Source organism: Rhea americana, unplaced genomic scaffold (assembly GCF_003343005.1).
Source record: "Rhea americana isolate MKP2758 unplaced genomic scaffold, rheAme1 scaffold_34, whole genome shotgun sequence".
NCBI classification, from domain to species: Eukaryota; Metazoa; Chordata; class Aves; order Rheiformes; family Rheidae; genus Rhea; species Rhea americana.
Genome location: NW_028186468.1, coordinates 1,117,108 through 1,144,470, shown reverse-complemented (window position 1 = coordinate 1,144,470; position 27,363 = coordinate 1,117,108). Strand labels below are relative to the sequence as shown.

The window sequence follows — 27,363 nt, the reverse complement described above, 5'->3', positions numbered from 1 at the left end:
GGGACAAGATCATCCTTTATCAACACAAAATTGCCTCTTCTCAATTCTGTGCAACAACAGCAAGTTGCATAATAAATCATGCTGCGAGACATACCGTGTATACATAATAACCTCAAGAAGGTTTAAATGGCATTCTTGTGCAGCGTGAAGAGGGCTTAAGTCACTGACTCCACATTCTGCAAAATGAAAAGACTTGCCTTTAAGGAGTATTTGTAACTTATAGAAGTTTTTAAAACTAGCAAAACTCTCAGAGTATTTTTCTAGTAAGGAAACGCGCTCAGGGAYGATATATGCAGCATGTGCATATACGCACATATACGCCGACATACCTGTATCTATACCTGCAATCTATACACACATGTAATATTTTTAAAATTGCACTTAAAGAATTGTAATGGTGTAACAAAACTTTCAATTGCTTTAAAATGCCAYATTTAAGTTGCCTGTATACAGCAAGAATGATGCCCGTCCTGTAAGGAGCTATGCAGCGTCTGATGAAAGCTAAATGCTGGATAATCATTTTTATTACGAGRAAGATTGGGTGASCGTACAGCATTGCAGAGCRGAGTCACAGAATGGTTGAGGTTGGAAGGGACCTCTGCAGGATCACCTAGTCCAACCCTCTTGCTTAAGCAAGGTCACACCTCCAGCACATTGCCCAGTTCATTGTATCCAGGCAGCTTTTGAATGTCTACAAGGAAGAAGACTCCACAACCTGAGCAACCTRTTCCAGTGTTCASTCACTCTCACAGTAAAGAAGTTTTTCCTCATGTTCRGGCAGAACTGCCTGTGTTTTGGTTTGTTTATTGTCTCTCWTCCTGTCRCTGGGCACCACTAAAAACAGTCTGATCCTGTCCTCTTTACACCCTCCCTTCAGATACTTACACAYATCGACCAGATCTCCCCTCAGTCTTCTCTTCTCCAGGCTGAACAGGCCCAGYTCTCACAGCCGTTCCTCATATGAGAGATGCTCCAGTCCTTTAATCATTTTAGGAGTCCTCTGCTGGACTTACTCCAATAGTGCCATGTCTCTCTTRAATTGGGGAGCCCAGAACTGGATGCATACTCCAGATGAGGTCTCACCAGGGCTGAATAGAGGGGAAAGATAACCTCCCTTGACTTGCTAGAAATGCTCTTCCTAATGCAGCCCAGGATACCATTGGCCTTCTCGACCACAAGGGCACTCTGCTGWCTCATGGTCAAGCTGTTGTCCACCAGGACCCCATGCAGGATGAGCTGCTGGCCTGGCCACGCTGGGGTTTTCTGTGCTGTGACAGTGCGCAATACCCACTCCCACAGGAACTCTGTGCCAGAGGCAAAGATCCAGATTAATATTTAGTCTCCTATTTCATCCCTACTACCATGTAATCTTTTTCAAGCAAATGAAAGGAGGATCCTAAAGAGCCTACAACAGACCACTTTCTTTACACAACCCTACCACTACATCCCATGAGCAAGTAGAGCCTGTGCTCTGGCTGAGGCCAGGCACAGTAAAAAGCAAAACTAGGATGAAATAATTGCATCCGTATAGTGGAAAAAAACTAAAGCAGTGCAGGTAGCTCTAATTATGGCAATTTCTGCTGTGCAACTTAATAATGTTAATGCAATTCTTTCTTACGTCACCTCCTAGATTTTCTTTTCCTCCAAAAGAAACAGAAAAATTCAGGAGTTTAATTGTCTGGMGTCATACCAACACTGAATCAGAGTTTTCTAAAATCACTGCACAGGCCTCCATCTTTTCAGCTAATGACTTTAGGCAACAGCAGCAAGCTTTGCGCTCGTAGCTATCAGCCCTAGATTCCTTCCTAGCTAGTCCTACCTTTATCCATTTAACTTACTTAAATCCCAGATTTATTGCCACTACTCTCCAAACTATGCCCCCTCTTCCCCTGCCAGAGGCAATTCGTCAGTCTGCTGCTCTTATTCCCTCAGTCTTCAAAAACCAGGCAGCCTTTCCCTCTTCAAAGATTGGTCTATAGGGGGTCTGAAAGAATACAAAACAGCCACCTTATTTTCAGCAGGCTCTAGCATTTATTGCAAAAGCAATTATACTAATAGTCCCACTCAGTCCCTACACTACCCTCAGCCCTCAAAAGCATTCAAGCACTCAAATCCAATTTTCTGTTCATGTGCAATGGGAACGAATCTTCAGAGACTGACTTTGTCAGCTCTCTACTGAACATCTGCAAGCAGATTTTTCAGTGGCATGCAAATTCTGGGTGGAGTTTTGTTATAGGAGGTAAAGTCACAATTATAATAAAGCTGTGTTTAARTTTACGTCCATGTTCCAACCACCGAGACCATAACCTTGCTAAACTATAGGTCACACTTTTTAAAGTGAGTCACATCTTCCAACTTTTGTCAAGCAACTCAAACCAGGATCTTAAAACAGGAAATGATGAATGGCTTCATTAATATTTGGTACTAACATGTGCACTCAAATGAAGTAATTTTAATCATGCAGTTCTATACCTAAGCTGCTTGAATTTTGAAGTTTGGAGACCAAGTTTCTTTCAATAGTATAATGACATATTGCCTGTTTTGCTTTCTTAACAACGGTGCACTTTTGGCAAGGGTATGTCCTCAGAGGTTGTAAAGCCAATAGAAATCCTCAATTGACTCTAAGTGGGTTTAAGACAAGTCCCCAGTGAAATGTTATTTCAGGGTTATCAGATTAGTTTAGATGTACYTGCAGTTGTGGTTGTTCTAACACTGCCACAAATGCTATGCAGGGCTTCGCTGTTCCGCACGTAAGCATCACTCAACCGGCTCCGGGAGCGCTAGCACACGAGACTATCCGTTTCACAGAAACACGTAGATCAGGTCCACGCCTTGCTGTAACACCAACTACTCAACCTTAAGTGCAATATGAATAACAAAAAGGGGATAGATAACATATGGGAGTGTCACCGAACGTTTTCCTTCGTGAGTAAACCCCCTAGTTTACATAACAAAATTTGAGGACATAACTTTGAAAATTAACTTGGTATTTGTAATGTTTTAAAGCTGTTTTTACAGCATTTATTTTTTTTTGACTAGAGTAAGTGCTATTCCCTCAGCAGATGTTCTCAGTTCCCACACACTTAATTATAGTTTTATAACTACAGTCACCTACCAATACAGTGCACTGCAATGTGCCATTTTAAAAGCCACTTTCTTGCTCTTTAAATTATAGTACAGCTTAGGTCACAGCTGTTTTCAGCTGCACACCAGCCCAAACTCACGTGACAAGACGACAGCCTTTAGCTATACTTCATGTGAGTGCACACAGACACAAACATACTGGCACACTTATTTTGTGAATGTTGAGAAAAAAAATCATTAAGGTAAAAGACATTCCATGATCTTAATTAATATACTAGATGTTAAGTGGCATAAGAAATTACAGTAATTTTTCCCCTGAAGAGCTAGCCAAATAGCTTGAAAAATGGAAAATACTGTGAACAAATCTCACTATGAACAAATTAGAATTGGAAAGTTGGAGAAGGTTTTTCTTTTAAAAAAAAACACCCCAGACTTTCTTTACTTTGTCATTCATTTGTAACCTAAATAAATTCTATCTGTTTTTAATAAATCTAGTTGCTTAAAATAACCCACAAAACCTTATTTGGACAAATGAAGACATTGCCTTAAGTTCAGAGTTTTTTTAGCACGAAGCAATCAACAGACAACACAGAGGGAGCTACCAAGTGCACGGGGCGTCCGCGGGCCAGGTCTAGATCCTCATTTGCTGCTTTCACTCCAAACAATTACGATTTGTAAATCAGATTCAAGCATTTCTTATACTGATGGGAGCAAGGTGAGCTTCAATGCCYTTACAGCAGACTTTTTCCACAGATGGAAAAGTAATGTGAAGATCTGCAGAGATGATCATTTTTATCCCAAAAGCCCTTAGCTTAAGTTTTTTACTGAATTGAGTATTACACATCCAGTAAGTAGTTTGTCAGAACTACAGCTTCAAATCATATACATAACTTTTCATTTTTATAATTAAGACAAATAATAAGAGTTAAGGTAGAGTTGCTACTATCAAAGGAAAGAATTAGATGCCTGCTACAGATTTATCCAACTTGCTGTGCATACATAATTCTCTTGTAAAAAACATACAGTACTATAAAATAAAAATTTCTGTGTGAATACTAAGAAATGATCTTATTGTCCCCATGTAACACATGAAATTCAAATAAAAGGACAAGACTGGAAGAAGGAGAACTGTTGAGGAAAAAGGAACACAGTGGTCCTAAATTGTAGACAACTGTTAAGTTTTTCGGCTGATAATCAATCGCATACATGGTAGATTTCAGTAAGTTCTGTTTTGTTCTTATAATTTTGTATTTAATTATCTGGTTAATAGCAAAGTTAGGTGGAACTTAGTTACTTGAAAATAATTCTGCAAATATATTTGTGAACATTATTTGCATGTAAATACATATATTCACATGAAATAGTAAGATAGATCTGCATTGCAGATGAGTAGAGAAGTAAGCTTCTTTTTTAAAGGATCAAATCAATCAATCAAGGTAAAGGACAAACATTAAATCAACTCTAATGAATTCAAAGTGACTTAGAGTTACTGATATTCACCTACACTTTTCTGGAAGAAAGGGAAGAGGGTTTAAAAATACAATGAATGCACCTATTTTTAAAAATTCCTTTCCTCCAGTAAAGGAATTATATTAATTAGTTCTGAAGTTTTATGAAGTCATGAAACAAGACTATCCATGCAATGCTGTCAGCTTCATCAAGTTAATGAACTGAAAACACAATTGCTTTCTCTTTATTTCTTATGCTAGTCACTGGTGCTGCTTACCAAGCTGCATAGAAGACAGCCACAAGCTTAATAAATGCAATAAATGAAAAAAAAAAWAATACTTCTACACAGCAATTACCTTGTAATTGGTCTGCAGTGATGTAAATTCTACACTTGAAGATTAGTAATATCTTTAGTAAGATGTTCTTTCCTACATTTAAATAAATCAGGAGACCATTTCTAATCCAGTGATCTAATGAAAACAAAGTGATTCTGAAAACCCACATATACACCCATATGTAGTAATCACAATTTGCTTTTGAAAGGAAATCTTTGATTACTACATATGACTGGTCTGATTTCTTTTTCAAGTAATTAAAAATGAACTGATCTATTTCTAAGCAACTAATAGAGAACGAGTGATCTATGTTAGCTCTGTAGGTGCTTCTTCCTACTCTACACGTTTGCTAAAATTCTCCCTTTTGTTATTTATTTTGCTGCTATCATCTTTTTTTCTAACCTCACTTTCTTGCTCTCCTGACACGTTACCCTCATTTCTGAGGATCCCGGTCTTGGGGAGTTGCCCTCTCATCCATTTTCTCCAAGCACCACCAACGCCGTGAGTGCAGCATTTCCTGAATCAAGCCCTTTCTTCTCAAAGCTRGGGCAGTGAACACGTCTCTTCCTTCTGGCCTTTCGGTTATGATTTCATCCCATTCCATCTTTCCCTCTTGAAGCCTCCCCTCCTCTCAAGGCTCTCTTTTCAGCATCACCAYTGTTACTCAAAGAATGGGTGCTTCTTGTTTATAAGATTATTGATAATGAACATTAAGATAATTCATAACAGGTATTGCAGAGTTTTGTAAACAGTGTCAGAATTAGTCAACCAAAAATATTTTGCCACAAATTACTGTTTTGTTGGAGGTTCTGTTTTGATTTTTTCCAAAATGAAATGTTTTATTTTTAGACTAGACTGAGATTTTATTTAGAAATGTTAGCTTACAGTAAATGATCTCAAAGGAGTAATAAAAATTATTTCAAAACAAAWCTGAAGAAAAGTTATCTTAATCTGGTCTTTCCACTCAGAAATTTGAGATTGACAATCAAGTTCTTATTTGCTTCAAAAGTCTGGAAGACTTTCTCAAGTGTCAAAACAATTCCTGTAAAACAAGGTAACAATTTCCCATGCAGCTCCATGTAACTCTATACCTTTGGTTAAGACGCACTGARGTTCAAATACTGATATAGCAACACTAGCTTACTTTCAAGTATATTTTCATCCCTGAATAGCATTATTTACCTTGAAGAAGCCGCCATATTAGGCAAAACAAGAGCCTTACCAGACTTCTATACAGTGAAGATAAAAACTCTATATTTTTTTCCCTACTCAATTTTGTTCTATACCCCTTATTTACAGTAACTCCCGCTTTTTTTGACACTAAATGCTTTAATTTCATCCTTACATTCATACTTCATTTTTGAAGTCCCTGTATACTGCTTCCACTAGTGGTGTATTATTTTGAATATCAATATTTTTGGTACATCATAGCAATTTAATTTAACTTATTATGTGCTTGAGGAAGGGACATTTGCTTTTTATGCATTTGCTAAGCTCATTTGTGTCTGGTGCTGGTATTCAGTGTAATGATTATCTCCTACTGAGGAGCCACATGTGTACTCAGTGCTTTACAGAAAAATGCAAAATAATGGCTGCCTCAACACAAATATTTCAAAGAAACACAATTAAGGCAGTACAGCAGATTATTTTTACAAGAATGTTGTCACATTAGAATTCAGAATGAATGTTGACAGATACTGTTTTCTGATAATAGCATTGAATTAAAGAGAAAAAAGTGGGAAATTGCATGCGTTTGGCTTTGAAAACACCCATATTCCATCCATTAATCCTACTGGGAAACCAAACAACATGGCTTAACATTAAAGCTTTAGCAAGACATTAAAATATATAGACAAGAGAATAACACTTCAATCTCTTGCAACTTTTATTACAGTGACAGAAGTATACTATACAATCAAACATATATTAAACTGTGTTGTGTATACTAGCACAAAATAAGATAAAACATAAAAACTTCAGCTATTTTCACTGATATTTCTTAACATGAACTTTTCTCAGAACACTGAGAAAACAACAAATACCAGTTTGCCAACATAAAATATCATGTGCGTGCTCCCTCCTGCTCTACGCTGGTTTTCTTACTCTTTGCACTTGTGATAATAAAGCAAGTTATCACACAAAGTTAAGTTACTCATCTTTGACACACAAAGTATCTGAGAAATGGAAAAGTGATCATTAAATGCTGCTGTTTGGAAAAGATTCATATAATAACCGGAAGAACTCCAGGTTTTATGCTCATACAGTGCAGCACGCAATAAAGGCTCCTGTGTTAGTTGCTGTTACTTAAGGAGAAGATCAGGGAGTCGTGATTTAGCCCGTGATTCAAGGGAGGTTACAAAGCAAATGAATATTAGGAATTGCTATGAAAAACAGTACTATAAAAATAAGATTAAGAGAACAAGCATTATTTTACTTCATAAACTCATTAARAGATTTCATCCAGTAGAACTAGAAACTGAAGGATGACAAAGTATGAACTACATGACACGTAAGGAGAGATTAAACAGACAAAAATTCTCAGGTTGGAGAGAGAGCACAAACCTATAAAAATATGAAAGGCAGGTAAAAACTAAGCAGGGAATAATTGTTAATTCTAAAGTCGATGCCTATAATGAGTAATGTCTTTTTTAATGATTATTTTGTGCAATTAAATTGTGAAACTTTGAAGAATTTTAAATAAACCAAAACTACATGTTTGAAAACAGAGCAGCGGCCATTAAAAACGACCGTCCAGAGGTAACATCTCCTATGAGAAACTCCTAAGCTACTGATAGTTGGCAGCTCAGGGCAACTATTAACAATAGCATCGTTTCAACCCTGCCTTTTACCTTACCTAACATACTTGCCCCAAGGCAAAATCAAGGGCACAGCATGCRATTTGACAGCATTGATCCAAAGCTCTGGGGTTACATTTTGCATATATTTCTCTTTGTTTGGAGTCAATTTCTACATTTTATTCTTAACAAACAAGATGGAAAAGCTTGCCTTTCCATTTCATCCTTCAGTACTCCAGGACTGAAAAAAGCTACTGCACTGCAGCAACAGCAGATGAGTTTGTTTGTAGGCTTTTATTTTGGAGGGAGTCTGGGGAGAGTGGAGGGGTGAGTGTGGAGGTGAGGTTAAGTTCAAGTCTTACTTGATGGCCTCTTTTTTTTTTTCTTTTTTTTTTCTCCCTGTTTTAAAAACTCCGGATACCAGTGAGATACAGCTGCACAAGAGGACAGATCACCTTAATGGGTTAAAGAATGGATTCTCATAGCTTCAGCAAAAGGTTCATGCACACAAAATACACAGACTGCCTTTGAAAAGGTATAACGGAGAATCCGAGGAACTTCAGGTTCTCTCCTTCCTAAGGAGAACAAGACGGTGACAACCAAGACTGCCTAGAAAATACAATAAAGGGAAACGGGCACTCAAGAATGACGACTTCATGACTTCATGAAGTATCTAATGATCAGGCCAGCGATCTTAGTGTACATCCTGAACTTACAGAAAGTGAACCAGTCACACACACACGCACAAACCCAGCCACAAATCAACTTTTAGAACTGTTTTAAGAAAACAGTCTGTACATAAACAAATCCCATTCCTTCCTAACGCTTAAGATTTATTTAGGGCCGGTCCAAGATGCTTGAATTTATTATTCGTTCTCACAGAGAGGAAGTTTGCAATTTTCAAAGAAAAGCCACACTCCAGAACACTCCACTGCCAAGTGCAGCTGAYGTGGTTGCCCACTTTGTGGGTGCCCTCTAAAGCAAACTATGAGTTTCACCTGCACTCTACTGCAAATCCGTACTGATTTCAGCTGAGTCACATCAACATAAACAGAAAGCAGGGTGGAGGATTAGGCCTTACATAAACTTGGCTGTTTACCATCCAGTCACACTTTTTTTCTTCTATCTTTTAGTTTTTCCAAGAAATAGCACAGAATGAAAATACCTATGTTATTTCCTCAGCTATTGTAAATCAGTGCAGTCCAACTGAGGTCAGCAATGCCCGTTTTACTCTAGTTATGGGTCCAAACACTTAGTCATTGCAGTTATTCACAAATGTTTCAGACAAAAGACTCCTGTGTAAGTAGAAGTTGCMTGCTACAGAATTTGTCTCACCACTTCCAACACTGTTTGTCACACAGGTTTTCTTGTTCTATAATTTAAGCTCTAAGAGACTATGCTAACACAAACTACTCCAACACATTAATAAATAATCTACGGTACCCACTGAACTACATGGTTATAGTTAATGTGCTTGGGTAAATCACAGCTTGCAATAGCCTGTCAACATTAAACAGAGGACAACATTTTGAGTTATATACACTGGAAGTCTGAGCATATATATTAGAAGTTACACCTTTCTGGCTATAGAAAGCAGACACAGGAGTCATGTGACATATCAAATGCCGCTGAACTTGAATATGAGGACTTGCTTCTGGGAGCACCACGAAGCAAGGCAGGTGACTGTCTCTAAAATACTTTTGGGGTTTTGTCGTTTCAGACGATTTACAGTTTTGCTTTGCAAAAAATACAGTTCTAACAAAGGACTAAAATATGCCTTATTCTGATTTATAGAGCATGCATGCTCACCGATTCACATGAAAATGAATATAGAACTTGCATTAAAAGTCTCCAAAGTGTCACGTTATCATGCACTTAATGACTATCAGAAATGCTGCAACTATCAACCGCTGTTACAGAGTAATTTTGTCACCTCTTTTCTTTCCACAGACTAGTTTTTAATATAGCTTACAAAAACTAAAACGTTGTACGTATTAGTGATTATCAAACCTGCACAGATTACTGAGACTAGTATTGTCGGTTTAATCTTATCCCATTACAGAAGTATTATTTCCATACTGTCAAAAATTACTAATGGCTTGCTCAGACTTTACTATATGAACACAGCCTGTTTCAAAGGAGAAACATTTCTGTTCAAGATTTTATTGAAGATAGTTTGAGACAACAGAACTTATACACTATTTCCCCCACTTTTTCCTCACTAAMTATGTAATTCCACAATTAAGGAATTATATTCTAAACAAATGGTGTCATTTTTAGCTGTGTACTGTGAGTGCAGTTGTAAAACTAGGTACTTGAAGTGTGCAAGACACCTGCATTTCTGTTCTCAGTAGATTTCTGTGCTCTGAAAACTAGAGTATAGCAACTCACCCCACCCCAAACTCCACTTCTTTTTTAATACACAGATTCATTCATTTTAAGAGTTAATCACTATCAGTGTAACTAAAAGAAAAAAAATCTTACACAGATCTTGCAGACTTCACCGATTAAAAGACATTTTACTGAAATAACCAAGGCTGATCTTGTAGCCTGTTACATAAACATTAACACGCATGCAAGTAAACAGCACTTTTCTGAGCCTCCTTTCAGGGCTGGGGAAAGTGAAGAACCCRCATGCCCAAGCAACCTCAGTCTGTTGAAGGATCCTTGAAAACTTTTGTGCTATGCATGAGCTGATAAGCTATTTAAAAACTTTGCTGTGTCAGAAAGTCCCATGCCATCTATCAAAACCTAGAAGACTAAGAAACCTAAGATACAAAGAGTCACAGAAAAAKGAGTCCTACCTTTGCTAAAATGATTCCTTGCCATTTTTTTTTCTTTTAAGAAGTTAAGAATCACAGAACTCTGTTTTTAAATTCATCCCGACAGCAGCAAGAGGGCTATCAGGGCATTTACCTCTTTTTTCAGGAATGCTGGGCGAGGGAACACAAAGCTAAGTTATAGTGAAGTGCCACACTCAAATGCCTCTCAGCTAAGTACGTTTAGCAACTATTCGGTTTCACAGTTTTGCCGGTATGACTCATACACAAAGAGGTTGGGCATTAACACCGCTAAGCCAAGCTGTTTTGGGATGCTATCGTTTAGCTGCTGTATACCACTTTGCAAGCCACTGTCACATTCAAAGCAGATTTCCTTAAAGTATGATGGCAGGAAGCAAATATGGGTGTAGCTGGACAACCACGCATTGTTTCGGATTTCCACTGGATGCCGAGCTACCAAGTCGTTCAGAGGTCAGAGCCCTCGCAGATTCCCCCTAACTGAGCAGTGCTACTTGCTACTGCATATTTGACTCATCTTTGCAGCTCCTGCAGTTGTTTTCAAGCAAACAGACATGGGAAGCGTTTAACGTCAGAGGAGGCAGTTTCATGAGGGTCATTTTCCTTRCATTGCTTTCAATAAGATATTTTAAAAGGTATACAACAGGAGCCTGGAAGATTCGACCCTGGGGAAAGAAATGAGCTTTGAAACATGAACTCATTCACAGGAGCCACAAGGGACAACATGAAGCATATATGAACGAACTTTTCCCTGCATTTAGACTGCTACCGCTTCTTTTAAGAGCAACTGATTCCAGACTAAATTAACTATTGTTTTAGGTACTTACTCTTTTAGGTACTGGACCACCCCTCAAGGTACCTGGGTTTATTTCTCAACTCAGAGCAATGAATCATTTTGTGACTTCCGGCAAAGTCTGTCATTCTGTCAGGTATTTGAATGAAAATACTCTGACAAGGAAGCAAGAAAAAAAAAATGCTTGCCAGAAATTTCACATTGTATTTTTGGAATTTCATACATTTTTGATYCAAAAGCCAGGTTACCACTCTGATAAGTTTGGCTCTTTATTCAAAAATAAAGGTTCTCTGAAACTGCACTTTAGTGGTCATTAGGCACCTCAGGAATTGGGCCAAATGTACCCTTCTGAAGTTTGTGGAGGGCACTAGACTGCTGGAAGTGGCTGTTACAGTGCAGGAACCTCGAAGACTGGAGAAATAGGTTGAGAGGAACCTCATGCAATTCAATGAATTAATGTGCAAGTTCTGTACCTGGGATAGAATAAACTTATGCAACACATGTGCAGCCTGTGAAACAGCTCTGCAGAACAGGACYTAAGGATCATTGTGCACATCAAGCTGACTATAAGTCATCTGCACACCTTTAGAGCAACGAAGGCTAACTGCGTACAGGCTACACTAGCAAGAGCATCACCAGCAGGTCAAAGAAAGTGATTGTTCCCCTCATCTCACGTCCTGGTGAGGCCACACCTAGAATACTGCATCCAGTTTTGACCACTCCAGTACCAAACAGATACTGATAATGGAATCCAGCAAAGGGCCACCAAGAGGATCGGGGGGCAGAGCATATAATGCTCATATAAATGATTATAAAAAATAGCAGTAAGTACTGCCTAAAGCATATAGGTTAATTTCAATTATATTTCAAAAAGTTCCTTTGTTATTGAACAGTTTTCAGCAGACAGAGGTAAAGTGCTTACCTCTTGCCATGAAGAAATTGCCTGATACTTCTAATTGTCATGCTTCCCAGACTGTATAAAAACAGGCACAGTGCCAACGCAGACACTGAGATTTCTACTTGATTTGTGCTGTGGTCCAGCCCATTTACCTTAACAAATGTATTAAAAATTTTAAAATAATCAACAGAAGGTGGAACACAGGTGGCATGACACTATTTGGATATCCTGATGGAATGTGGCGTATGACTTACCTGAGGATTACGAATAGGTGCATCGATTTTATAGCTGTATTAATATGTGAAAAGCTAAACATCTAACAAGAGCAGATTAGGTGGCAAGCAGGAAAAAGGGGCAGATTAAAGGAGGAAGGAAGAAACTGCAAACAAAAAGAGAATGTCACATTGGGGGAGTATAGAGGAGAGAGCAATGGGGAAAATGAATAGACGTTCAAATGCAAAGTTCTGATCTGCAGACTAATGGGAAAACAATTGCGTTTACAGTAATTAGTGATTAAACACATTACTAATGATTGCAGTTTGGGCCTGCAGTCGTATTCTCAGACATGCACTGCATCTCTGGGACTAGGAAACGCGCAGTGCGACCGTCATTCTGAGCACAGGAAGTTCCAGAGCTCCAGGTCTGAATAGCGCTACTGCTCTTATCTGCAGAAGGCACTGCAGCGTTAAAAACAACGGCCGTTCTTCCACCTTCAGTAATAATAATAATAAAAAAAGATGACRGCACGAGAGGAGAACGGGGGCAAAAAATGATCCTTAATAAAAGATCATAAAAAAAGTGATCTTTAATAGCTGACCAAGAAAGCAGCAGTCAAATAAATGAGYTTGGGAAGAAAAAATAGGCTTAGATATTCCCTACAATGCATCTGAAACTAGTGTGTTGTGTATAATTAGTAGAGTGAAAGTGAACTTTGCAGAGACAAGGGATAATTGCATTTTAYGTAGCTCAGCTTTAGAATACGGATCCCAGTTTTCATCTGCAGGAAACTGTACTGGGAGCTGTTTATAGTACCTTGACTCAATGTTAATGTATGCAAGTCATTTGTGGCAAGAGACTAAGTCCGCTGTAGGTAAGATAGTGATTTTTTTTTAAGCCATCTTTGAAATAAGCAAACAAGTTCCTGCAGAGAAGTCTCTAAAAGCCATGAAGTGAAAGGCCTGAGATTTGTGATCAGAGAATAGCTTTTTAATAATTGATTGCTCGCAGAACACCTTGTGTCTGTCACCAAACACGATCCTACCTGGACCAATCTGAGCACGACAGGAGACCTGATGTGCCAGCCTGGCAGAAGCGTCRTACAGACTCATCCAGAGGAGCTTCAAAGAGATTCCTATTCTTCCCCATAAAGGTTCATAAATACATTAGCCATGCTCACACAGTGAAATAGCTTTTGAGACTCCTGTTTCAACACCTACAGCTAACTCATTGCTTGTCAAGCTACTGCACCATACGCACGGCTCACAATCCAAGTAGTAACACTCAAAGGCCAGGGATATAATACATGTCATAACTAGCTTTTTACTATACAGCTTCATTGGGCATTCATAATTAAAGGAGCTTGGTTGATTTTTGACAGTAATTATTTTCTCAGCTTATTAATACAAGGAAGAAGCAAACAAAATCAGGAAACCGGTAGTTGAAAACAGATGCACGGCTTGAGTCAAGGAAAACATGACTGTGACACAGGCCTGAAGTGTTTTGCTATTTTAGTAAACACAAAAAAATCCTTAATTATGAAACAAATTTTGTCTAGATTGTTGGAAAGAATCCATTAAGCCCGTTATAATGAGGAAAAAAAAATCAGACTGTTTCAATCTGCTACAATGATGCTTATTATCTTAAGATGAAGGAAGAATAAACACATTACAAGCTAATATATATATTTATGTGTATGTGTATATATATATATATATATATGAAAGAAGTTGCAAAGACAGAAATATGTAGTTTTTTTTTTTTTTTGATATCTGCAGTTTTACTTTTACTTACCAGAAGTGTCCAATGCTTTAACGCACAGCTGTCCTTCTCACCTGCTGGGATCAGTTTGTTCAACTTCCAATCTTTTTTTTAAAGGGAACATATCATCTGCCATATGTTGTCTTCAGATTTGCATTCTTTTGTGACTAAAGCTCTTTTCCTGGCTTATAGGAAAATTAACATTCATTGGCCATCACAAGTTCTCACTGCATGCATATTTTTATGTCAGTATCTAACTATATAAAACTGGCGGAAGAATAAAGTATTGCAAGGAACTATGTTACAAGGTGTAAAAATAATACACATCCATGTTGATCTGCTTCTTAGGACTTAGGGATCAGTTGAGTAACTTACAGGATTGTCAAAAACCTGCAAATTTTGACAYAAACAGCAGCTAAAAGTATAGGTACCCTTTGAAAATCCCATTATGTGGCTATCTGCGTTTTAGCTAAAGATCATAAAATAACAGCCCCCAGGAATTTATAGCATTTCAAAATAAAAACTTTGCAAAACCTCAAAAAAAMCTTCTGTCAGTTCTTCTCTAAGGTTTTACTCCCTTGCACTATCTGAATTAGTCTCCCTAATGAGCACAAATTCATACTTGGCACTTGTGCACTGATATACGTGCAAGGCTATGCATGCGCAGGAAGCAGGAACTGTCAGATGTTCTCTACGCAACGCTCAAGTACCTCCGAAGTCCTGAAATTTTTTCCTTCTTATTCCCCTACTTTAAAAGGCATCCTAACAGCACTATCGTCATCCCTCGCCATTCTCATATTGGCCAGAGCTGGGGACATCTTCACTAGGTGCACGTATGTGCACAGCTACTTGCCTGAGAACCATGCAATACCACGTTCTGTTTTGTCTAGTCTCCTTCCGACAGTTCTGCTGACCACACCTGRGATCCACTGCTGCTCCTCAATCTGGAGGTACTGTCCTCATGAGGTAATAAAAGCCACTATTTCAAAAAGCATGCTATCCAGTCAAAAGAAAAGGAATATAAAGAATGAAGGAATATAAAACAGATTTCACATTACCCTAACTCCTTTCTCCCTGGCATTACCATGCTGTGGCCATCACCATGAGGAATCTCACAATCATGCAAGGCTCAACATGCTCCCACCAGTGCACACTAGTTTTCCCTCATCCCTTCCATAATAAGGGTACAGCTGCATCTTTATTTCTCTTTTCTAATGCGGTCAGGGAATAAGATCTCTTTTCAATCTAGTCAAAATTCTCGTAACAAGCCCCACTTGAGCCCCTCTGACTTTCCTAAATCCACTATGCTTCATTCAGGTCTAAATTTCACAGTAAAAATATTGAGCAATTACTCATTTGGTTGCTCTCCCATTCTAAGTGCAAGCTCTCTTCTTTAGCTGTTTATCCAATTTTAGTAGTTCATGCTATTCCTCATGTGACCAGTGATGAGAACTTTTTAAATGCACTCAGCCACTGTCACAGTTGCTGCTTTTTTCTCTGTGCTGCATTTAGCAAGTAGAACCCACTTTCCCCACACAACACACAAAACCCCTGTATTTTCTGATAACCTTATGTAAAGTGGCCTATCGCACTGGGCGGTGTTTTCACATGACCTAGCCCAATAAGGAACTGATGAAGGAATAAGACTCCCAGAAAYCTCACCTTAAAATTRAGAAAAAAAAATATTTTAAACCTCTTGCTACTGATAACTTACAAATATTTACTACAGTAACCACAGCAGTGCAAAGCAGTAAGTAAATCATCAATATATACCAGATACTTTCAATTTTACCAAGATTAGTAGATAGACATCACAAAACAAATCAAAACTATACACAAAGCACCTTATTTTATTTTTTTCCCCACAGTTCCACCATCACTGCCAGCATATTTAGTTCTATAACTCAGGAAAGAAAACCTTTATTTATTTATTTTCAGTCTTCCTGGATCCTGATCTCACCACCTAATTAAAGAACAAGAGAAAAAATTTAGGGAGGGCTTTCAGAAAGGCCTTGTGCTATGCAATTATCTTTCTAATGGAAAATTTTCAGCAGGGATCCCTTGTCCTTGGACTAGTCCTGTGAGTAGTACAAATGCCTGCTAATGCCATGCGTGTCTAATTAGGTGACTATGGGTCCTATTCAGGAGCAGCCCCAGCCCGCATATGTGCAAATAGCTTTTTGTACATGAACAATTGTTTCGTGAGATTCATTAAACCCTTTCATTAAAGGCTTTTTATTCTATATATAGTATGCGGAAGTGTTCAGAGCATACTTGAGAAAGGCTCATCAGAAAATCCCACAAGATGTTAAAAGTACAAAAAAAAAAAAAAAAAAAAAAAAAAAAAGCCAGCCCCTCAAATAAAGACCAAAATGAAAAACCCCCAAACAGGAATGTTTTGATTTTTACCTTTCTTCATGAAAGAAATAGGAATTTATTTATTTACTTATTTTTTATATTTGCTTTCCTTCCCACAGTAGGTCGGGAATCACAAAACAGGTATTCAGTTCCATAGAGCTTAGGAAACTTTCTGCAGTGTCACCTGATTTAGTTCGGGTGAGCTGAGGGGGCCTGCAGCAAGGCCCCGCTGCCGGCTCGGGCAGCACAGCGCCGGGCAGGATGTGTCCCCGTTCAGAGGCTGGGGAGCCTCAGCTGATCTCGACACTCTGCCCACAGCCGTCACGCTCCTTTGGTAGGGTAGGCAAGCAACCGAGGACTTGGGTGACAGAAAAGCCTGAGGTGAACTTCCTCTGCTGCYGTAGAGGGATGAGACTTGCACATCTTCTAAGCTTGTGGATTTGAAGGATGCAAAGGTCCCCAGATAACCTTGGCTTCCCGTGGGTTTTCAAATGGGGACCCCACAGCCCCACGGCTTTGCGCTGAGACTGCGCTGCAGTGCAGTGGCAAACAGAACGGGCAGCCTAAGCGCTGCCTGCTTATCATTTTTAGGCAAATTAAAAGTTTTCCGCRAAATATAAGGACATTTGCTCCATATGACTAAGCAGTTTTCTAATATAGGACACGATCTACAAGRATGTTTAGAAATTAAGAAAAATCAAGATGAGGATTCTTTTTTTCCTGGCCAGTGTACGAACTGGAAAAGCAGCTTTAACTGTTACTTTGCAACAGAGCCCGTTTAGGGATATTTTTATGCTTTCTGCTTTGTCAGGCATTTAATACACACTGTATTTTTGTAATTCACTCCAAAAATGTCAACTCCAAATATTTTTCCATATCTAGCCACAAAATGATGTTTCTTTTCTAATAATAAACAATATTTCAGTTTACAAAAAAGTCAAACTCCTTGACCTGAACATATCTTTATATAGTAAAAGCATCCAAAGCTGCCTTGTTTGGTATGTGGAAACAAAGGGGCAGCCCTATTAGGTGGGAACCTTTAAAGTCAGATTTCCCTACATACCTGATTGGTCATGCATACTGAAATTCCCAGTGGAAATCACAAGATGATTTTTTGTTTCTTGCTCCTTTTCTCTCACCTCTGCCCCACATTTGCACTATGTGAGAACCAATTTACACCTCTGAATCCTAACATACTGACTAGATGCAGTTGCTTATGCAAAAAAAGTCCTATTGATAACATTAAACTTGAATTTTCAAYTGAGTCGCAGGATTCAGCCAACAGAATATTAAAACTTTGGTATTACAAGAGTTGAGGGGAGAGGGCTTGCAAATTGGCTGTCAAGCTTAATAAAAGCGGAATAAGCCAACAATTTTGTGGCTACCACTTGATACTGCATTACCAATCATGCCTTATGGTAAATATATTTTACTAAATGTAATATATTTTGCTAAACAGCAAACCTAATGCAATGCACCTCTGAGTTCAGAAGGGTGTGACAGTCTTCCTCTTGGAGTAATAAAAGTGTTGTTCTTTAAAAYGCCGATCATTTATTTTAACACTGTTAAGCATTTGGCACACGGCACAGCCAACAAATGGTTTATAAATCCCTACACCATGCATATTGTGGGCTATTTATGATGTGTTTACAACTATGCTCCGCTAACGATCGAACTAGCACCTTTGGAAATGAAGCATACAACCTGCACAGGAAAACAAAGGACAGCGACACCACATACTGTTCAGGCTTCCTTTATTAGTGTTTACTTTTGCTCAAAGGCTCTCATACACAAAACCTTTYGCAACTGGTTTGCATGTCTCTGCCTCTCTGGTCTTTAAAGAGGAAAAAAAAAAACGYATTTATGATAACAGGAAAAAAGAGAGCAGATGAGGGTGCCTGGCTCTTCTGAAGAGCTGACACACAAAAAACATTTTCTGCAGATCCTCTCCCCCCTATTTCACACGCAAAGTATCTACGACACAAAGTAACTCTCAACATCAGTGACAAGATGACAAAACCTCAGGGCTGGATGTGGATGCTCGCTAAGATTTCCAGAAACTCCAAGTGCCAACAGATTTTGTTCATACTTTCACTTTTTCCCAGTCTCTTAGATTGCCTTTCCTTTCTTACACATAGGAATTACTCATTATATATTTAAACGCCATGCTCTACAGACACACAGTGCACACTAACTGCTATTTTGAATTTAAAAATTGKTAGAAGTTTTCATTTGCTGAGAAAAGATGAGCAAGAATCCCGATAGGTATGAGATTTGGGTGAGAGGAGTGGAGGAATTTTACCATTGCAATGGGTTAACACCACTTTTAAAATACAGACGATGGAAAACTCAAGTCCTCGAGAGAACAAGAGGACAGCATGTGGAACATATTTTATTTGAAGGAACAACACATGTAAACACAGCTCATCCTGTATATTTAGTGTTTCCGTATCACATGCAAAGACTACATTAACTGCTCAAAGAAAAAAGAAAGATGCATGCTCGTTTTAGAAAACGAACACACACTTTTCTACAAAGTTAAGTAAGAATTAAAATTTTGCTGATCTGTCAGGAGCAAAACGTTTTACACATCTACTTTTGGTACTGCATTTGTCACTGGTGCATGTAGCGAACAGCAGGTATCTTATGCTTGTCAGAGAAACCAAGGGGAACAAATACACACRGACCACTGGGGAACTCTTGCAGAAACAACCACACTCAGAACACAACAGCTGATAAGGGTAAAAGCACACAAAACAACCGTCCCAACTTGGACTAGCAGTAACAGAGCTAACAGTAGTGTGTCATGAAACAGAGTACAAGCGATTTCGCTTCAACAAGATGTATGTGCAAGTGCCAATTCCTGCTATCAGGTTTCACGCYGAATTCCCAGGGATGCCAAGCACGCAAGCACAGAAACAACAGAACCGGGATACAATATTTAGATTGGGGACATCTAAGACGAGTAGTAGCACCGAGCTTAAACAATTCCAGCTTTCTAAAGTATGTTTCTGTAACATACAATTGCCTACAGCACAGAAACCTCAAGTTAGCATCATCCCAAACTCTCTGGTTTCCAAAGCATATTACAGCACAAAAGAAGGCAATTTAATCCCACAAGTAGCACTGCCAAGCATTTCTTACAAGCTCAGGTATGTGCCATGTTTACATGCTTCCTGTTCTATAACTAGCACATTTTCCTGCTTGTTCAGGTATCCAAACCCTTCATCGCACAAACTTTTCTATAGGCCCTCAAAGTATTTCAGAAATTTTGAGCTCACTGTCCCATCTCACTGTGGAATACAGCAGGGACTGGATTTCTACACTGAAGTAAGTTATGTCAGCAGAGACCTGGACCTTCGCTTCCTAAATAACAAGATTTAGGAAGCTATTTGGCCTGTATTATAAATAAAAGTGTAATTATATACACTAAAGAATATCTTATTTGTATTCATCTATGATTGTGTCTATTTCTAATGACTTTCATTAACAAACAACTTGAAAGGATTTAGAGATTTACTGCCAGTCTCACTTTATACATAATTTGCCAACAATAGATATTTTATACAGTARTAAATTGAAATGAAGTGTTCTTGGCCATTTTAAAGGCGGTAAGTTGCTTTACTCTTCAGTTTTTATTTGTGTGGGAACAATGTCTCTSTGATTATATAGGATTACATACTATGCTGATTTTCTATTGACCATAYTGTTAATTGTGCAGCTCGAAGCATGTCAAGGTCGTATTTTTTTATATCAAGCCATAGCTGTAATCCCTAAGGTAGCATACAAGGCTTGATCAGCCACATTAAGTAGTAGAAAATAGCACAGATACCTAGTTAATGAAGAATCTGCTTCAAATCAACGTAGTCTTCGAGATAATGTTTCTGGAATACACAAGAATAGAGAGGAAAATCACTTAGCGTCTTTATGACTCTACCATCTTAAATATTTTATCCAGTGTTTACCTTTTAATACATTGTTCTTTCATAACCAGAACAYATCTCCTTTCTGGGTTCAAATAGCTGGGTATAGTTTTGAAACAGCCTTGACTCAACCCATACGTGAACACAGCTTTGCACATACAGCAACATGGACTTACCRTTTTTCAGATGATTGTGTATGAAAATAAGCAATAAAATTTGCATGGACAAAAAAATAAAAAAAAAATCACATGTAATCTTTGTATTTGGATGCACACAATGGTCAGCAGGCCCAAAGTTATGCATGCAATTAGTACCACACATATTAAATAGCGCATATAATGGTAGGCCACATCTGAAAACATGACCTATGTCTTCATAACCATTCCATGAGCTTCTGTGCTAGCAGGACTTGCATCAGGATCTGCAGTGGCCAATGCTGCAGGACACCATGTCCGAGTGTCTTTATATTCACTGGCCCAGCTGACAAGAATTTTGCCTTCCAGCACTCATTCTCAGATGCTCATCAACAAATACTTATCCCAATTTAGTCTATAGAGTGCTGGTGGTTCAGCTGCTGTCCTCATCAGGGGAAGGAGTGGTTAAGCAGCAGCTGTTGGGCACTGGTGATATTGAGTCAATATTTCTAAAGGAAAAGACACACTTGAGAACTCTGTTTTCAGATTTAGAGGTCTTAGTTCTCCTTTTTCTGCTTCTAGAAGCTGTGATGTCAGAACTTAATAGGGATTCTTCCTACCTAGTAAAGAGAAAAGTTTACAATGTGGAGAAGAGAATTTCCCCATATTTGTACACAACAAYATTGTCTGTTTTCAAGTCAGACTGTACAGTCCCAGAATGTAATCTTTTTTAATGGTGGATAAAAGTGTTATTAATAAATCTATTATTTCACCATATCAATAATAGTTATTTTAACTGAATATAAATCTATTTAAAAATACTTCTAAAGAATATTTTGCCACTTTTTTGCTTAGGTAAAAATTGTAGATCTTACATCACTAGAGAATATGTCAGTYTTAAGAATCAGTGTAAAAGCTTCCTGTACTATATGGAGTTCATTGTACTAGCTCCTACAAAACTGTCCTGATCACCAATCACAGCAACTTGAAGTTTGCTACAAAGAGAACAAGTTTCAGYTGAAAGGTTAATTAAAAAATGAGCATTTCCAGAAATGCTGAAGGAATGGGTGCTTCATAACTAAATGTACACACAAAGAAATTAGGAAATTGATAAAATAAGCATTCCTAACATTGGAAAAATCTCTCTTACCAGACTCATTTTAATAAGCGTGAAAGAGAAGGGAATCTAGCTGTATGCAGCACTAGGCAATGGACAAAGCCGAAAGGTAAGGTAGCTTCCAGAAGCACAAGAGAAACCCTACGACTTGAGGAGTCTAATAGACATGTTTTAAACACTGGTTTTCCCTTTACTCCAAAACTGAAGATTTGGAGGGCAAGTGGCATAAAACTGAGGTTTCTATTCCTACCTTGCCCAGATCCATAGTAGTCCATTAAGTATATTTTTGCCACTATTTGTGCAAGGTCCCAGGTGTTGCACTGACTGGATTGTGCAGAGTCTCAGAACTTGTCCGCATTTGCCTCTGCTTGAGCTGGTTTTTAGCTTGGTTTAACAGCTGTGCAGCAGCCAGGGCCTGCTGCCTGACCTGCATTAGCTTTGGTGCTAGGAAAACCCCATGTGATAAAGGCCTGCCAACAAAGAGAAGTGTCCACCATAAGTGTCATTCTCCTCCTCACCAAAATTGCCAGTCTTAGAAATGCAGCGGGACATTGGAAAGGTGAGCACAACACCAAAGAAAAGGACATGTAAGCAAGTTCTTTTGTATAACATTTTAAAAGGAATTATTAACGAGGCTTTGTTAATTTGGACTATGAGTGTTAGTGTTATTGTAGCTGGATTAATAACTTTGTTGTACTTTGATTAAACTGTTAAAACATCGTCTGGACTAACAACAAGCTGTCCCCACATGCACATGTTCACTTTTGGCCTGTAACACTTGAAGTTTAAGTGTGACACCTGGAATCACAAAGCATTTGCTTAGGCTTGAAAGAGGTGGCAAGCTTCCAAATATAACCCCGGATACTATCAAGATTTCCACACACAAGTTTCTATCCCTACTATTAGCACTCATACAGCTACTGCATTTTCTTAGTTGTCTCCCAGACTTCTATTTTAGGCATCATTACCAAATTAAAAGCATACATGAGATACACCTCAGGTAGAATTTGTCAAGTGGAGTATTGATGTAAACCTTCTGATGAAAACATTCCTATCTTGTTATAAAACACTTACCGGAAACATCTTTACAACAATAGCCATAAAAATACTCAGCATCACCTTTTCTTTTAGCTTCTGACCTTTATCTGATCTGTATAGTTCTGAGAAGGTCTTAATGTCAGAAAAAATAGTTCAGTAGGAGAAAGTTAATTCAATTAGTTGGAAAGTTCTCAGGAATTAGAGTCAACAGGATAAAAAGTGCTACACAAAAATTTGGGCTGAAGTTTAAGCGTGGGAACACCTAGTTGCAGAACCCTCACCGACTTAACACTGCCAAGCGCTTCCACTCCTGCCCGCTCACGATCACCTCGTGTTAATATTCTGCCTGTCCCTGTGCTAAATGCATACATCTGGGGGGGATACGAGTGCCAGCCGCTACACTGCTGCTACTGAAAGAGACCACATGAAGCATTAACCGCAGAGGAAACATCCAATGGTTGGTTTGCATTGATCCCAAAGATAGCATCTGTATTATAGTGCTCTTAAACTTGGAAAAGTGCAGTCTCTTTTCACTTGTTACTTAAATGCTGCACAGGRCTGCTGCTGCTATGACAAGTGCTAATTGGTGTGGGCTGTTGACACAAAGAAACAGAGTTTGCTTTGACAGAAGACATGAAYTGCTAGCACTTCGCATCTTTCACATACGGCCCCTGTACTTCTTCCACCTCACCATTTTAAAATAACGATCAAGCTGCCCCTCGTTACCCTTTTAATAGCAGAAGGGCATTGAAACAAGCACTCCGTAAGCTTCCCGTGTTCACAGCCATTAGGCCGCTCTCAAACAGCATTCTTCTGCCACTGATCCTCAATTTTAGGGGAGGTAGAAGTGACCTCTTTCCATACCAGTATATTAGGCACTATTTAAAAAATACAGCTAGCAAGTAGTTGCCCTAGTTCCAATCCTTCCATATACATTTGAAGCTTTGAAGGGGTACCACAGGCTACAATGCTTCCTTTTATCTTTGTTAGTTTGCAAATATAATTTCTTTGGGGTTTGGAGACTATGCTTAGCACAGGAAGCAACTCCCTTTGAGCAGTACCGCTTGGTTTTTGGCAAAGGTCAGCCCTAATTTTGAAGCTTTGCTTTGAAAAGAAGTCAGATTGCCCTATGATCACTGTTATGCATCTAGACTGTCCTAGAATTACGACTCCATACAGAGAACCGACTGCGATGGCTCCTGGTGAAATCCGGTCACATCAGGGAAGCCTCAGCTTCCACCCAGAGAACTCTGCAGCTGATGAACGAGCCCCCAGCGCTGCTGACCCAAGGGCTTCCCCACTCAGCTTATCCCTCCCGTCCTGCATCTTCGCACCTAATTCCATTTGTCTCGGCTGAAGCCGCAACAAAGTGTTAGAGCTAGAAAGCGAGACAAGTCTGAACTGGTGAGTGATAGTTCCAGCCTTCAGTAAGTAAGAGAAGGATAATGTTTGGTGTAAACATTTTGAAGGTCACACCTTGAAGTCATAGAACAAAATTTTATTTTCAATACTATCTCACTTACCAGTTCCCCCCTACTTGCATTACTGGTGAAAAGCGATACTTAGTGTTTGAGGAAATAAAATATCCTTAAGCACCTTAACCTATCAATTTAATAGGATATTTTTAAAAATAAATTTTGAATCAGATATCTAAGAAGGATGGGAAAACAACATACCAAATAAATAAAACTTATCCTTAGATGAAAGGCATTCCATGAGAAAAAAAATCTCTATACAGATTTATTCAACCATGCATGCCTCATATGTTACTAGTACAGCACATTACCACAAACAATTTCTCCATCACTGAATGCACTCAGTTCATCTAAAAGTGCTTAATAAATACTTGATCTTAATTAAATCTAATGATTTTCTCTACCTCTGAAATGGTGCTGCAGATCAKCAAGAGACCAGATTCTGTTTTCCCCTAACATTTTTAGCACATCTTTGATTAACAAGCAAAATTCTGAGAACCCAGTGTCAGTTCTGTTTAAAGGTAAGTAAACATGTAAGAAATRTTTTCTCTATCAAGAGATTCCCAAAGCAGCAAGATAGTTAAGCAAGCCACATTGCTTCCAAGGAGACTACATTAGACTCATCGCTGCGACCAAGAAAGTTCAAATTGGTAACCAAAAGTCTCAGCATTCTGGGGCCACCTGAAATGAAATCAAAGTACTTGCACAAAAATCTCTCTTAACATATTCTACACTTGATTACAAATTTAAAACTGAAAGACAGCTTTTTAATCTGCTTTGACTGATTTTTTTTAATTGAGGAAATTTTGGAGTCTGTATGTTTACTTTAGCATTCCTTCACCATTTTCAGTGGTCTGTTTATCAGGAAACTAAGGAGTTTTTTTACGCAATGGTAGCAGCCTCTAAAATAAAGAAATGTGTTGTTGAAGTTACCTGACAACCAGAAYATTTCATGACATTTTTAAATGAAATAACTCTGTTCCAGCTTTGTGTGCTTCCCTCAGGAATGGGAAGATTAACATTAAGATGGAAAATTCATTTAACCAAGCTAAGAACWCAGAGTTTAGTGTAACCAGCACTGCTTGGGGGAGGTGGGGAAAGAAATTCTGAGGCTTGAAGCTGCATCTTCCATTGAAAGAAATGGTAATACATTGCTTTCAACCCTTCCCAGGGATGGCTTAAGCAGAAAAGGAAAATAAGAACCTGRAAAGCTTTTGAAAATACCAGCATTTCCCTCTGCCACCCTCAAGTCAAACACTCTGAAACTTAAAATCAGTAAAGAATTTAGTCTTGCATCAAACTAATTTCACAGCTGTTTCTTTGGCATTATTTGACATCTCACAGTCAAGTTAATCACCTTTCATTTCAAACAATTATCAATACCTTCTCTGCTTTAAACATGTTCACAATTACTCAAATTCTGGAATGGATTTGTTTCCACATCTTTTTTCCTAGTGATCAAAAAATCCACAAACAGCCATCTTAATAGGCAATAATAGGTGGCCCCAGCACAGAAGGGATTTGCATGCTTGCTTAGATACCTTTTCTCCCGACACACGCGCACCCCACAGTGGTGCCGTGCCAAGGGAGAAGCACACGCACGGTGACTTGTGGTACTGYTCCATTTCGCCAGAGTACTTCTGCTCCACAGGCTCAATCCTGTACCCCTTCAAGGGGGGTCTCTGGCACATTTCCAAACCGAGGGAAAAGATCTGCAGAAGTAGACAAGGTTCCTCCCCTTGAACTAAGCTGATGAATCAAAACCACAATCAGTTAYGCAAGGCGATACTGGCAAATATGCATGCTTAAAATGAGTTGAACTACTTTAAACTACACATTGTAGTTGTTTTCCCCTATATGCCTGCAGAAGGTGTTTTAAATCACTAATGCTTGTACCCAGCAATTCCAGAAACAATGGCCATTATTTCAATAATGCCAATGCCAGCCATTCAGAAAATGGTATTTTAAGTCCTTAAAAAGAAATTATTTAAGCTAAATAAAATACTTCAGAACCACCTTCTATTGATGGAGCTGGCCTAACTTCTGAGTAGGGGACAAATGGAGTATAATTTCAAACTTTGGTTAGATATTTCACATTTAAGCAAATAAAGCTAAAATTCTCAGACAATACCATGAGAGAAATGAGACTTAATGAGGCACAAATCACAACAGATGGCAACACAGATTAAGGATTGGATTCATTGCACTTATTTAAATTGGAATAATTTCCTTAGGACCTCCTGTTTTACTTGAGAGCAATACAGACAATTTCAAGTAGTGATTAAACCTATTCCAGATCAAACTTCTTCCTGATGGAGCTTCTCTGAATATAGAAGAGTGCTAACTACGTAGTAAAGAAACATCCAGTGTGCCTAATCGGAGTCTTAATTGTACACCTGATTTTCAGTATTTAAGTAAGAAAGAGAAACCTTCTGCTTGATATAAGGTTCTCAGTTCCTTTTCAAAAACATCTTAAATCCATGAACTATTTTGAGTTAGAGGAGCATATATGCTTTTGAAATTCCTACTCTGCATCTTTCTGAACCTTGAATGCCTATCACTACAATCCGATTCTTAGGAATTCTTCGTTTCACTGAAGGGCTAATAGGTTTCAAGTTCTTACATCACTTCAGAACTCTTGGATAGTTTTCTTGGATTTTTTTGTTTTCTTTTAAAGTCTTGGCCCAGACCACCTGTACTTTTCTAAAAGATGGTAAAAAAATTCACAATGAGTTTATCCACCTCTCATATACTGCTGCTTTTAACAGTAACCCACTGTCATATTTACTAGTAGTCTTCTGACTGGACATGGGTAAATTCTACACTAGCTGTCTTTGTAGATACTAAAATCAGCTCGCACTTGCACATGAGGTATTCCAGATACGTTTATCCTGTGCACAGGTTATAGGACCATTCCATGTACAGCTCAACTGCAGTAGGTCTAGTCTAGACACTGAGGATACCTACTACCTCAGAGTTGTGAATTCTGACAGGTRCAAGAGCGAAGACAAAAGCAAAACCAACGAAACCCATGTGGGACAGTATTCTGCTAATAAAAAGCGGTCACAGTCTTAATCCATTGTCTAATAAAAAGGGATTCATAAGGTTGAAAGCATCACATCATCAGTAGATGAACTGCTCTTAGTGTATGAGATGAGGAATTAAAAGAAAAAAGGAATGGTTTACTTA

At 38.5% G+C, this 27,363-nt stretch overlaps 1 long non-coding RNA gene across 1 annotated transcript in view; it reads right to left on the bottom strand.

Moving 5' to 3' along the window:
- The window catches only part of LOC146592227 (uncharacterized), an 82,599-nt gene that overhangs the window by 15,941 nt on the left and 39,295 nt on the right, over nt 1–27,363 (bottom strand). Inside the window, exon 3 of the long non-coding RNA XR_014896621.1 lies at nt 20,320–20,371. This is a non-coding gene — a long non-coding RNA (uncharacterized LOC146592227). The remainder of the gene's footprint in view (nt 1–20,319; nt 20,372–27,363) is intronic.